The sequence below is a fragment of the Suncus etruscus genome, chromosome 17 (genome assembly GCF_024139225.1).
Source record: "Suncus etruscus isolate mSunEtr1 chromosome 17, mSunEtr1.pri.cur, whole genome shotgun sequence".
Taxonomy (NCBI): domain Eukaryota; kingdom Metazoa; phylum Chordata; class Mammalia; order Eulipotyphla; family Soricidae; genus Suncus; species Suncus etruscus.
The window spans coordinates 36,930,650-36,944,337 of NC_064864.1; the positions used below are offsets into that span (position 1 = coordinate 36,930,650).

General features: G+C 39.2%; 1 pseudogene; it reads left to right on the top strand.

Annotated features, from left to right (window-relative positions):
* The window catches only part of LOC126033403 (60S ribosomal protein L26-like), a 46,302-nt pseudogene that overhangs the window by 22,407 nt on the left and 10,207 nt on the right, over positions 1-13,688 (top strand).

Sequence of the window (13,688 nt, forward strand, 5' to 3'; positions counted from 1 at the left end):
TCCCTCTAAGTCCCCTGAGTGGAGTAAGGTCTCCCAGGGATCTTTCAGATCCCCCTAGAGAGCTCTACAGAGCCAGCCAGCCATGGGCCTGAACATGCTCTTCCCGCACTCCACTTCAGAGTACTCCAAAAGCCACGGTCTTGAAAGGCTCTCAAGACTCCAGACTGCTCTCTGGAAACTTCCCTCCCCCTTCTAAGGGGCTGAACCCTGGAAAGTATGAGGAGAGGTGAAACCAAACTCTCACAGGGCAAGCTCTTACTGGGGCTGAAATCAGTGTTCAGCTTGTCTTACAGTCCTTTATCATGGAGCCCATGTAAGTGTGTGGGCAAATGTATACACAACAAGCTTGTGCTCAATATTTGGGAGGAATATTACTTTATCTTCAAAGGCCCATTTTATTTGTTTTTAATTTTTATATTTTGAGGAATTTTGGGGTGGCATACATAAGTCATTACTTATTACTGGCTCTGTGTTCAGGGATCACTTCCTTGGTAATCTGGGGATCATAGGTGGAGTTTGCATCCAATCAGGGTTGGGTGCTTGCTAGATAAACACTATACACCATATTGTTTCCTTGGCCCTTTGATGTATTTTGAATAGAAAATCTATCCACAGTACAAAAGAGTACATAGCATGAGGATAAAGTATCCATTCACCCCATTATATAATCCCTAACTTCTTAAATTGAATGTGGCAGGGGCACAACAAATCTTAAAATATTGTTTTAAAATCAACTTCATTATGATTTTTAAATTTGCCCCATTAGACATCCAAACTCTAAGAAGTTACAAACTGAATATTTTACAAAACTTATAGATCATGTCTTAAAAACTTGAAGGCTTAAAAGTATTGTTCTCCAGTAAGATTCAGAAAGACCTCATGCTGACAAGTGCAGGTCTACGTGAAAAGAAAGTCCTCATGCTGACGGTTAAGTCCTGCGTGGAATCTTTATGATTTATTATCAGAAAATATTCGATTTGTATACCTGTTTTTATATATTTTATATGATGAGGGCTGTGCAAAATTTCATAGGTGAAAAGGGGATTGTGAAACCCTGACCTCATCTTTTAGGCCCTTTTCCCACAGAGCCTTTCTAATTATCCTTCTAGGGAGATTCTATGTTCCTTAGTTTTGGGAGATTTAGGGGAGAGTGACTTGGGTCATACCCAGCAAGAGCTATTCCTGACTTTGTGTAGGGGTCACTCCATGAGGTACCAGGGATTGAACTGTAATATGCAACATGCAAGGTAAGTGAAGTGCCTTACATCCTGTGTTATTGTTCTGGTCGAACAGTGGAGAATCTTAATGTCTTCTTAGTCTGTGACTCTCTCCTAACTTAGTACATTCTCCAACTCAGTACATTCAGACCCCCCAACACCAAGGTTCTTAAGTTCTTACCCAGGTACCATTTTTTTCTTCATACTTAGACTTAAAAACTGTTGGAAGCATTTTTCACTCTTTCTAAATTGTAAGTTAAATAAATGCTCTCATGTCTATGCAAGGAGAAGAACAGTTGACTTATTTATTCCTTCGTTAAAAAAAATTAGCCAAGGGGCCAGAGAGATAGCATGAAGGCAGGGCATTTGCCTTGCATGCAGAAGGACAGTGGTTCGAATCCCGGCATCCCATATGGTCCCTCAAGCCTGCCAGGAGCGATTTCTGAGCACAAGAACCAGAAGTAACCCCTGAGTGCTGCCGGGTGTGACACCCTCCAAAAACTTAGCAAATAAATACATACTGGATCCTCTTTTGTTGACAGGGCACCAAGTTAAGAATGGGGAACCAGTTGTGTGAAAAGTAAATGCATGGGGCTGCTCTCATGAAGCAGAATAGCATCAGATCCACCCAGTTGATCCATGTTGTGGCAGGCCCATTCTGTGTCACTATACTTCTGAAGTTTCTACTGAGGCTTAGATCAAGAGAAATAAAATGGAACTATTTTTTGTTAAAGGTTACAGAAACTTCCAGAGAATAAACCCAATGATGTAGAAGAGGTATCTTCTCTGAGGACTTGCGCTGGTTTTCTTCCTCTGTTTCATGACCAGCTGAAGCAGTACTACTTTTATCACTGGGTAGACAGAGGAAGGAAAAGTTTCATGGTTTAAGGTGACTCTGGAAACCTAAGTGGGGTGCTTTGCTGCAGTCAATGTGTGGTGCTGGTATCCCTGCGCAACAAGAAAGCTTGTTGGGACTGAGTCCAGCTTGAGCCTAGTTTGCCAGCTGAAACCTGACTTGTGGCTCCTCGATGGATGGCTCCCACAGAGCACCCACAAAAACATCAATATGTTCAAGGCGGCCTATTTGGTAAATCCAGAAAATGAAAGGAAAGGGAGCTAGTCGTTATTAAAACTGCTCTATCAAATGGAATACTTGTGAAATTTATCACTTGTTTTCTCCAAGTCAATAGATGGAATTGGCTCAGTGAATGAAATTTGAAATGCCATAAGATACAAATTTTTTTTTTTGGTTTTTTTTGGGGGGGGCACACCCGGTAACGCTCAGGGGTTACTCCTGGCTATGTGCTCAGAAGTTGCTCCTGGCTTGGGGGACCATATGGGACACCGGGGGATCGAACCGCGGTCCGTCCAAGGCTAGCGCATTCAAGGCAGGCACCTTACCTTTAGCGCCACCGCCCGGCCTCAAGATACAAATTTTTAAATTAAATTTTGTTTTTCTTTGGGTCACCTGGCAGTGCTTCCATTATGTACTTGGGACTGGCTCCCAGCAATGCCAGGGAGACCATGTGGTGATGGAGATCAAACCTGGACCTTTAGCTTGCAAATTGTGTGCTTAATAAGTTGAGTTATTTTTCTAGTCCTCAAGGTTTGTTTGTTTATTTATTTATTTATTTATTTATTTTTAATTAGACTTACTTAGTTTTTTCAGAGCAGTTTGAGATTGGTATCACAGAAACACAGAGATTTCTCATGCACTCTCTGCCTATGTGTTATCATTATCTCTTCCAGAATGGTATATTTGTTTCATTTGATAAATGTAAACAAACATAATTTTCACCCTAAGTCCTTAGGTAGTGGTCAGAATGCAGATATTGGTACCACAAAGGGAAAATGCATGATTGGTAAAAACATAAGTGTTGTGGGTAAATATTATAACTTAAAAACTTCTTGCCATGAGGCTGAAGCAATAATACAGGAGGTAGGGCACCAGCCTTACATGCTGTTTACAGAGGTTCGATCCCTAGCATTCTATATGGTACCTTGAACCTTATAGAATAAATTCTTTAGTGCAGAGCTAGGGAAATGACCTGGGGAATAGTTTGATTTTAGGCACTGCATGTCCCATAAATCCTGCTGGGAGCACGCTTCCAGGTATAGGTACCACCTCTTCCCCCACCCACTCCAAAAAAAAAAAAAGAAAGAAAGGAAGGAAGGAAGGAAGGCAGGAAGAAAGAAAGAAAGAAAGAAAGAAAGAAAGAAAGAAAGAAGAAAGAAAGAAAGGAAGAAAGAAAGAAAGAAAGAAAGAAAGAAAGAAAGAAAGAAAGAAAGAAAGAAAGAATGAAAGAAAGAAATAAAGAAAGAAAGAAAGAAAGAAAGAAAGAAAGAAAGAAGAAAAACACAATTTTGTTAGCTTGTAACCATTGCATGGCAAAAATAGTAATACTTTTTGGTGGCTAATTTCTTTTTTTTTTTTTTTTTGGTTTTTGGGCCACACCCGGTGGTGCTCAGGGGTTACTCCTGGCTGTCTGCTCAGAAATAGCTCCTGGCAAGCATGGGGGACCATATGGGACACCGGGATTCGAACCAACCACCTTAGGTCCTGGATGGGCTGCTTGCAAGGCAAACACCTCTGTGCTATATCTCCGGCCCCCCCCCCTTTTTTTTTGGTGGCTAATTTCTTAGACTTAATTTCTAGAGTTAAATTGATCAGCTTATCACAAGGACCAGGAAAATATTAGCTACATCGAGTGTTACAATTAACCCCACAGTTATTACATATAGTGCACCATTTTTATATCTTTTTGAAAAAGAAAATTGAGGCCGGACAGATAGCAATGGGTAAAGCACTTGCATCTGGTCACCCTAAGTTTGACCTCTCATATCCTGTATGGTCCCCTGAGCACTACCAGGAGTAATTCCTGAGTGCAGAGTGAGGAGCTCTGCTGAGGTCAAATTTCTTGCCAACAAATAAAATTGAGATTTACAATTGATGTGTAACAGTGTTAAGGGTTAAGGCATACAATATGTTGATTTGGTAAATTTATTTATTAAATATGCTGGTCATTATAGCAATAGCTGATAATCTCTATCACATTACATATATATTTATCTTTTGGGGAGCCGGAGAGATAATTACAGTGGAAAGTACTATCTTATAAGTAGTTATGTATGTAACCACCCTGGTTTTGATCCTTGGAGCCCCATATGACTGACCCACTGAGCTCCCAGAAAATGACCCTGAATTCAAAGCTAGGACTTAATGACTTTATGATCTTCCACATCCCATATGGTCCCCTAAGCACCATTGAGTAAAAGAGTAAGCTCTGAGCAGAAACAAATAACAAACATCTTTTTTTGGTGGTTCAAATACTTATGACCTAGTCACTTAGAAGCTGGATTTATATAATGTAGTATCATAGACTATAATATAAATATATGGGGACTTTATTAGATCATCAAAACTAATTAGCTATTTAGTTGAAATATTATGCCATTAAGCATTTCTTCTATCCCCACTCCTCAGCCCTTGATACTAATAACTATTCTATTTTGTTTTCTCTGGTTCAGTTTGTTTAGATTCCACATATAAGTGTTTTATTAAGTATTTTTGTTTTGTTTTCTTGAGACACATCTGTTGGTACTCAAGGGTTACTCTTGTCTCTGCACTCAGGAATCACTCTTGGCGTTGTTCAGGGGATCTTATGGGATGCTGGGGATTGAATTCTAGGTCAGCCGCATGCAAGGCAAATGCCTTTCCCTCTGTACTATGGCTCCAGCTCAGTATTTGTTTTTCTTTTTTTCTTTTTCTTTTTTTTTTTTTTTTGTTTTTCTCAGGCCACACCCGTTTGATGCTCAGGGGTTACTCCTGGCTAAGCGCTTAAAAATTACCCCTTTCTTGGAGGGACCATATAGGACCCCGGGGGATCGAACCGCAGTCCTTCCTTGGCTAGTGGTTGCAAGACAGACACCTTACCTCTAGCGCCACCTCGCCGGCCTCAAGTATTTATTTTTCTACCTGACTTATCCCCCTTACTATAATATCTGAAAGGCCCAGAACATTTTAAAAAAGGCAGGAATTTATTCTTCCTCATGGTTGCTAATATTTCACCATATATATTTGTCTTCTTTATCTATTGATCTGTTGATTCTCTAGTTTGGCTATTGTGAACAATGCTGCATCAAACATAGAGTATATATATCTCATTGATGCTCTACTAGAACTTCTGAATATATATCCATATATCAATAGGCTGGATCATATGGCATATATTAATCTTTTTATTTGTGGGACACACTCATCAATTTTCCAGGGCCATAACTGTCAATACTTGGGGGAAAGTAGTAGTCTATTTCTGGAGGATATTCCCTGCTGTTTTCCAGAGTGGTACCTCATATGAATTTCCATGAACAGTATACAAATATTCCCTTTCCTCCACATTCTCAACAACTCTAACTCTTGTCTTCTTGATGAAACAGTCTGTCTGATATGAGGCGACAACATCTCCCAAGGTAGTGATTTGCATTACCTTGATAGTTAGTGACAACTTCATGCACTGATTAGTAAATTTCTTTATCTTGTTTTTTTATGTTTTGATTTGGGACTACTTCTGGCTCAGTTCTCAGAGGTTGCTCCTGCTAGTGCTAGGGAGATCATAAAATATCAGATACTTCACACAAAGCCTGTGCTCAGCCTATTGAGCTATTTCTCTGACCTCTTGCTGGTCATTTGGATACTTTCTTTGGAAATACATCTATTAAGTTCCCCCGCCATTTTAAAATCAGACTCTGGGTTTTTATTGTTTTGGTTTGTATAAATTCCAATATATATTAGTGTTTTTGGAAAATACCTAGTGGTGCTCAGGGCTTATACTATACTTGGGGGTCACTTCTGGTGGGTTTGAGAGACCAGATGTGTTGCCAGGGATTAAACTAATGTCTGTTGCATGCAAGGCAAGCACCCTAGCTTCTGTATTATCATTTCGGCCCCTCCTTATATATTTTAGATATTAACTGCTTCAAAATAATGGTTTTATTACGATATATTAATAATTAAAATACAGTGAAGACAGATGTGTGTAGGGCATTAGTCTGATGAATTTATATCCATTACTTTATTTAAATCACTTCACAAATATGTTAGGTTTTGGTTTTTGTTTTATATAGAAGTACTGACATTTGAATTTCTCAATGCCATATAACAATGAAATGGTAAAAGGAGGCTGGAATCCTGGTCTGTTTGACTCCATATATACACATTTAGGGGCAGAAAAAAGAGTGCAAAGGTTAAGATGCTTGTCTAGAATGTGGCTGTGGGCATAATTCTGCTTCATATCCTGCTACAGCATATAGTCCCTTAGCACAGCCAAGCATGACCCATGAACACCACTGAATGTGCTCCATCCTCAAACCCACCAAATGCAAACCACTCCGACACAGTTAATCTACAGATATGCATCTTGTTTGAGGAGAAGATCTTTGTTCAATTTGTTTTGACGTCTCTATTCTGGGCTGAGTACACACCATGCAAATGTCAGACTTTATGAAGTATCTCTAGTTTCCTCTAAACTGGAATCTTTTTCAGACATCTTTTCTGAAATTCTTGGTATTCACATGGTATATAAAGCTAAAAATCATGTATCTTTGGGTAATGAAGCTAAATTAACTTATTCTTAGGATAATTGCATTTTACACTTTTAAACAAGTTCCAAACCAAGCAAGAATTGCTCTGCCAACCTCATTGCTAGTAAAAGTGTTAATGTAAGAATATAGAAAATCATGGGGCTGGCGAGGTGGCGCTAGAGGTAAGGTGCCTGCCTTGCAAGTGCTAGCCAAGGAAGGACCACGGTTTGATCCCCTGGCGTCCCATATGGTCCCCCAAGCCAGGGGCAATTTCTGAGCGCTTAGCCAGGAGTAACCCCTGAGCATCAAATGGGTGTGGCCCGAAAAAAAAGAATATAGAAAATCATAAGAATTTTTAACAATGCCTAATAATTGTGTATAAGAGAGGACTGTAATATAGTGCACATTTACCACCATCCTTACATCTCTGGAATGAATTCTACTTTATCATGGTGTATGACATTTTTTTTTTTTTTTTTTTTTGGTTTTTGGGCCACACCTGGTGATGCTCAGGGGTTACTCCTAGCTAAGCACTCAGAAATCACTCCTGGCTGGGAAATCATATGAAATGCCGGGATCAAACCGAGGTCTGTCCTGGGTCAGCCTCGTGAAAGGCAAATGCCCTACCACTGCACTATATTACTCAGGCCCCGGTGTATGACATTCTTGATGAGCTGTTGGTTTCTGTTTGCTAGTATTTTGTGAGATCTTTGTTCCTTAAGCATATCAGCTTCTAATTCTCTTTTTTTTGTGGTGTCTCTGTCTTCTTTTGGTAACAGGGTGATGTTAGCTTCATAGAGACTGTTTGGGAGTGTTTCTATTTCTTTTATTTCCTGGAAGAGCCTGATAAGGATGGGCAGTAAGTCCTCCTTAAAGGTTTGAAATAATCTACTAGTGAAACCATTTGGGTCTGGGCTTTTTTGGGGGGAGGTTTTTGCATTTTGATTACCATGCATGTCAATTTCCTTAGTGATAGGCCTATTAAGGTATTTTACATCATCTTAGTTCAATCGTGGGTGGTTATAGTAGTCTAAGAATTATTCCATTTCTCATAGGTTTACTTGTTTTGTGGCATAATGATTCTCAAAGTAATCTCTGATTACTCTCTGAATTTTTGTAGTACCTATAGAGACAACCCCCCGTTTTTCCTTTTTCCCCCCTTTTGTTTTCTGATTCAACTTATTAAGTTTTTTCTCTTCCTTTATGAGTTTTCATTCTCATTTGTTTCTAGGATTATTTTGATTTCCTCTTTGATTTCTTCTTTGACCCACTGATTGTTCAATAGAGAGCTACTTAATTTCCAGGTATTAGTTATTTTTTCATTACTGTTTATAATTTACTTCTATTTTTATTACATCATGGCCTGAGAAGATAATTGATATAATTTCTATTATTTTATTTATGGAGGTTTGTTTTATGACCCAGTGGTCTATTTTTGAGAATGTCCTATATACATTGGAGAACAATTTAGTGTATATTCAATTTTGTGAGGATGAAAAGACCTATATATGTCTAATAAGCCACTATCTTCCATTTAAAAAGCTAGTATATTCTTGTTGAGTTTTGACCTGGTTGACCTATTAAGAGGTGACAGAATACTGTTGAAGTCTCCCTCAACTACCATGTTGCTATTGATGTCTTTCTTCAAGTCTATTAGTAGTTGTTTTAAGTATTTTGCTGTCCCCCTTTGGGTACATATATGACTAGGCATGTGATTTCTTCCTGATTTACATATCCTTTGATTATTTATTTATTTATTTTTGGTTTCTGTGTTCACACCCAGCAGCGCTCAGGGGTTACTCCTGGCAGACACAGGAACCCTATGGGATGCTGGGATTCAAACCACCAACAGTTCTGAGTAGGCAAATGCCCTACCGCTGTGCTATCTCTCTGGCCCATATCCCTTGATTTTTAAAAAATGGCCTATATGTTTCTTATAACCTTTTTTTGTTTTGGTTTTTTTGGATCACACCCGGAAGCACTCAGGGGTTACTCCTGGCTCTATGCTCTCAGAAATCCCTCCTGGCAGGCTCAGGGGACCATATGGGGTGCTGGGATTCAAACCGCCAACCTTACCTCCATGCTATCTCTCCAGCCCCACTTATAACCTTTCTAAAGTCTGAAGTCTATATTGTTTTATATTAGTATGACCATCCCAGCCTTCTTAAGGAAGTTGTTTGCATGAAGAATTGACTTCCAACCTTTGAGTCTGTTTGCTCTGACTACTCAGATGTGTTTCTTGCTAGCAGGAAAATGTTGGATTCAATTTTCTGATTCATTTCTTGACTCTGTGTTTCTTTACCTGTACCTGGTGCATTTAGTCCATTGACATTGAGGAGATGATTGTTATGGGATTTTTGTGCCATCTTTTTGTAGAAGTTTGGGGTGTTTGTCTTGCCTTTTTAAAATCAAATACTTTATTTAAACATCACGGTTACTAAGTTGTTTATTATTGAGTTTCAGTCATAAAATATACACATAAAGTAGACCCTTTAGTTTTTCTTTTAAGGTTGGTTTTGAGTCTGTAAAGTTCCTGAGCCATCCATGAAACTGTGTATCCTTCCATCAAACTTGAATGAAAGTTTGGCTGGGTTAAATAGTCTTGATGAGGCATTCATTTCACTGAGTTTTCCTACTATATCCCAACACTCCATTTGGGCCTGGAGAGTTGCTTGTGATAAATCTGCTGCAAATTTTAAATTTGCTTATTTGTATGCAATTTTCCTTTTTTATCTTACTGCTTTCAGTATTCTATCTCTATATATGGTTTTCATCATTGTGACTTGAGGTGCTTTTATTTGCCCTTTTTGGTATCCAGAATGTGGGTGCAAGAATTCTTCAGCTCTGGGAATTTCTCAGCAATGATGTCTTTGACTATTGCTTCTTCATGGGTGTTTTCTTCCTGGCCTTCTGGGACCTCAATGACTCTTATGTTGTTCCTGTTAAATTTATCCCTCAGAACTACTATTGTCTGTTCACCTATTTTCAGGGTATTTCCATCTCCTTTTTGTTTTATGACTCTTTTACCATTTTTTCTGTTGAATGGAGGTATTATACAGCTCATCTTCCAGCTCACTGATTCTGTCCTTAGCAGCTATTACTCTGCTGGTGAGGCTTTCTAGTGAGTTTTTAATTTCACCGACTAAGTTTTTCAGTCCTAATATTTTTGTTTGAAGTTTTCTTATTTTAGTTCTCATATTTGCTTAAGTCTTATTGGCTTTCCATTTTATGGTCTCTTTGAGTTCTTTGAACAATCTTAACATTTCCTCTCTAAAGTCCTGATGAGAGAGGTTATATAGGTGGTTGATGTTAGCTGAGTCTTCATAACTACCATCTTCACTCTCTAGATGTGGTGTGGTTCTGTGTTGTTGTCTCATTGTGACCTTTGTAGTGTGGTGGTTTTTTTAATGTGTTGTGGTGGGGCTCCTTGATTAGAAGAATTGTGGCTCTTGTCTGGATTCACTCAATGCAATTCAGTTCAAACAATAAATATTAAAACATTTGCAGTCCTGGATGTTGAACCAAGGACTTTGCACATCCATAAGCCAAGAAGGGACTAAGACAAGAATATATTTAGGGGCCGGGAAGGTGGCGCTAGAGGTAAGGTGTCTGCCTTGCAAGCACTAGCATAGGACGGACTGCGGTTCGATCCCCTGGTGTCCCATATGGTCCCCCCAAGCCAGGGGCGATTTCTGAGTGCATAGTCAGGAGCAACCCCTTAGCATCAAATGGGTGTGGCCCCCCCCAAAAAAAGAATATATTTGTACTAATAATTGGAGAGATTAACATTTACTTTGCATGTTTAGGACCCTGGGCTTGATTCTGGCACTTCAAGGGCCCTGAGCCTTTTCTTAAAAACACACAATTCCTCAAATTTGCGCCTTAATATCTTTGTCTAAAACAACAGATTTTTTTTTTGGCTACACCCTGTGATGCTCAGGGGTTACTCCTGGCTAGGCGCTCAGAAATTGCTCCTGGCTTAGGGGACCATATGGGATGCAAGGGATCAAACCAAGGTCCGTCCTGGGTCAGCCACGTGCAAGGCAAATACCCTACTGCTGTGTTAGTGCTCCGGCCCCTTACTACACTTTTGCTGATTATATTCTTTACTTCATCTGTTCTGACTTTTGAGTTATCAAACATATTACTTCTTTCATATCTTTCACTAAAAATTACAGTTTCCCTAATTCTAAACTCTTTATATAATGGTGTCAATTACTCTGTGAACTCCTTGCATTATTTTTTGGAGGATCCTTACTCATTGTTGCTTTGTACTTATTCTTTGCTGTGTTTCAGAATCATTCATGGTGGCGCTTAGTGAGGGGCTATATGGGTACTGAGGATTGAACTGGGATAGGCTTCATTACAGTTTATTTATCTGTACTGTCTCTTGCATTCTTGATTATTCTTTCATAGACTAATTTCCTAATTCTTAACTACAACTGAATTGGCTTCATGCTTGGTCTATATTTTTTGTGTAATGAGTGCATAGAAAATCCATTTATTCCCTTTGTATCTAAACAATACGCACATGGGGTATGTTAATAGGTAGAGTCACCTAGCATTATCTAGTGGCGGCAGGCTCTAATTGCAGGCTCTAATTTTAACTGAATTAACTTTTTTGGGGGAGGGGGGTTTGGGTCACACCTGACAGCGCTCAGGGATTATTCTTGTCTTTGCACTCAGAAATCGCTCCTGGCAGGTTCGGAGACCATGTGGGATGCTGGAATTTGAAACACTGTTCATCCTGGGTGCAGTGAGCAAGGCAAATGTCCTATCACTGTGCTATCTCTGGCTCCAACTGAATTAACTTTGAAAAAAGTTTAAATTTTAAATCAAGCATAAACAATGATAAGAATGTTTTAAGGAGGAAAGATACTTCTATACACTTTCCTTTTTCATTGTTGTTTGATTTTTGAGCATTTGGGCTATATCCAAAGGCTCTCAGGGATCACTCCTGGTCGTGCTCAGAGGATTACATGCAGTGTTGAGGATTAAATGAAGAATAGGGCAAGAGTGATAGCACAGCAGGTAGGGCAATTGCCTTGCATGTGGCAGACCCAGGTTTGATGCTCCAGCATCCTAAATGGTCCCCCTGTGCCATTCTAAGAGTGATTCCTGGGCCGGGAGAGATAGCACAGCGGCGTTTGCCTTGCAAGCAGCCCATCCAGGACCTAAGGTGGTTGGTTCGAATCCCGGTGTCCCATATGGTCCCTCGTGCCTGCCAGGAGCTATTTCTGAGCAGACAGCCAGGAGTAACCCCTGAGCACCGCTGGGTGTGGCCACCCCCCCAAAAAAAGAGTGATTCCTGAGCTCAGATTCTGAGCACTGCTGGATATGTCACACCCACAAATTTAAATAAGTAAAAATAAAAACCCAGACATAGCTGAATTCAATGAAAATGCCTTAACCCTTGTATTATCTCTCCATCCCATTTATATTTGTTTTAAACATATATACTTACTACTTTATCATTAAAGCAACTACATATTTTATGGCATTTTCATGTTTTATTCATCTAATTTAGAATCATATATGCAAAGCCTACGGGTTGCTGCTAGCCCTGTGTTCAGAGGACACCCCTGGTGGTATTCAGGAACCATATGTGGTGCTGGGGATTAAGCCCAGGTCAGCCATAGGCAAAGCAAGCACTTAATTCCTATTCTATCTCTCCAACTTCTTCTTATTACAAGTTACAATTGTGCTTTGAGCACATTTAAGAAATTGTACCTTCCCAGGATTCCTTGATGCTAGAAAATCCTTGCCAGGCCTGGCCAAAGAGATAGAAGTAGAAATTTCCTGTGTGGGCTTCCAGGAATGCATTTGTTTTCCTCATAAAAAGAGTACAATGGGCACATGCATTTGCTTTTTATTCTTACCCTTCTTCCTGCCTGGATTATGAACATCATATTGGAGATGCAGAACCCCTGTTTTCAATTCTTAGGGTGTAGAGAACCAGGCACTAAGAAAGACTGAAAAAAACTAGAAGGAGCTAGAAAATTTGTTCACTTCTGTAAGTAGGTCCCCAGTCCTACCTCAAAGTTTCTATTACAGGAGAAAAAATAACCTCCTTATTTGGTTAAGCACCATGGTCAGTTACTTGCAGATAAGTGATGCAAATATTAAATATAGGAAAATATGAAAATTTTAGGTTTCATGAACAATTTTTATCCTAAAGATAATGGCAATTAAATGCACCAAGCCATAAAAAATATATTTGAGCTTCCCCCACCCACCCAGATTTTCTTAGTGACTACTTGTGATTACTTGAGTTTTTCTTCCTTCCTTTTTTCTTTCTTTCCCTCCCTCCTCCTTTCTCATCCTTCCTTCCTTCCTTCCTTCCTTCCTTCCTTCCTTCCTTCCTTCCTTCCTTCCTTCCTTCCTTCCTTCCTTCCTTCCTTCCTTCCTTCCTTCCTTCCTCCCTCTCTTTCTCTCTTTCTTTCTTTCTCTCTCTCTTTCTCTTTCTTTCTTTCTTTCTTTCTTTCTTTCTTTCTTTCTTTCTTTCTTTCTTTCTTTTTCTTTTCTTTCTTCTTTCTTTCTTTCTTTCTTTCTCTTTTCTTTCTTTTCTTTCTTTCTTTCTTTCTTTCTTTCTTTCTTTCTTTCTTTTTTTTCCTTCTTTCTTTCTTTCTTCTTTCTTTCTTTTTCTTTCTTTCTTTCTTTTTCTTTCTTTCTTTCTTCTTCTTTCTTTCTTTTCTTTCTTTCTCTTTCTTTCTTTCTTTCTTTCTTTCTTTCTCTCTTTCTCTCTCTTTCTTTCTCCCTTCCTTCCTTCCTTCCTTCTTCCTTCCTTCCTTCCTTCCTTCCTTCTTTCTCTCTCTTTCTCTCTTTCTTTCTTTCTTTCTCTCTCTCTTTCTTCTTCTTTCTTCTTTCTCTCTCTCTTTCTTTCTTTTCTTT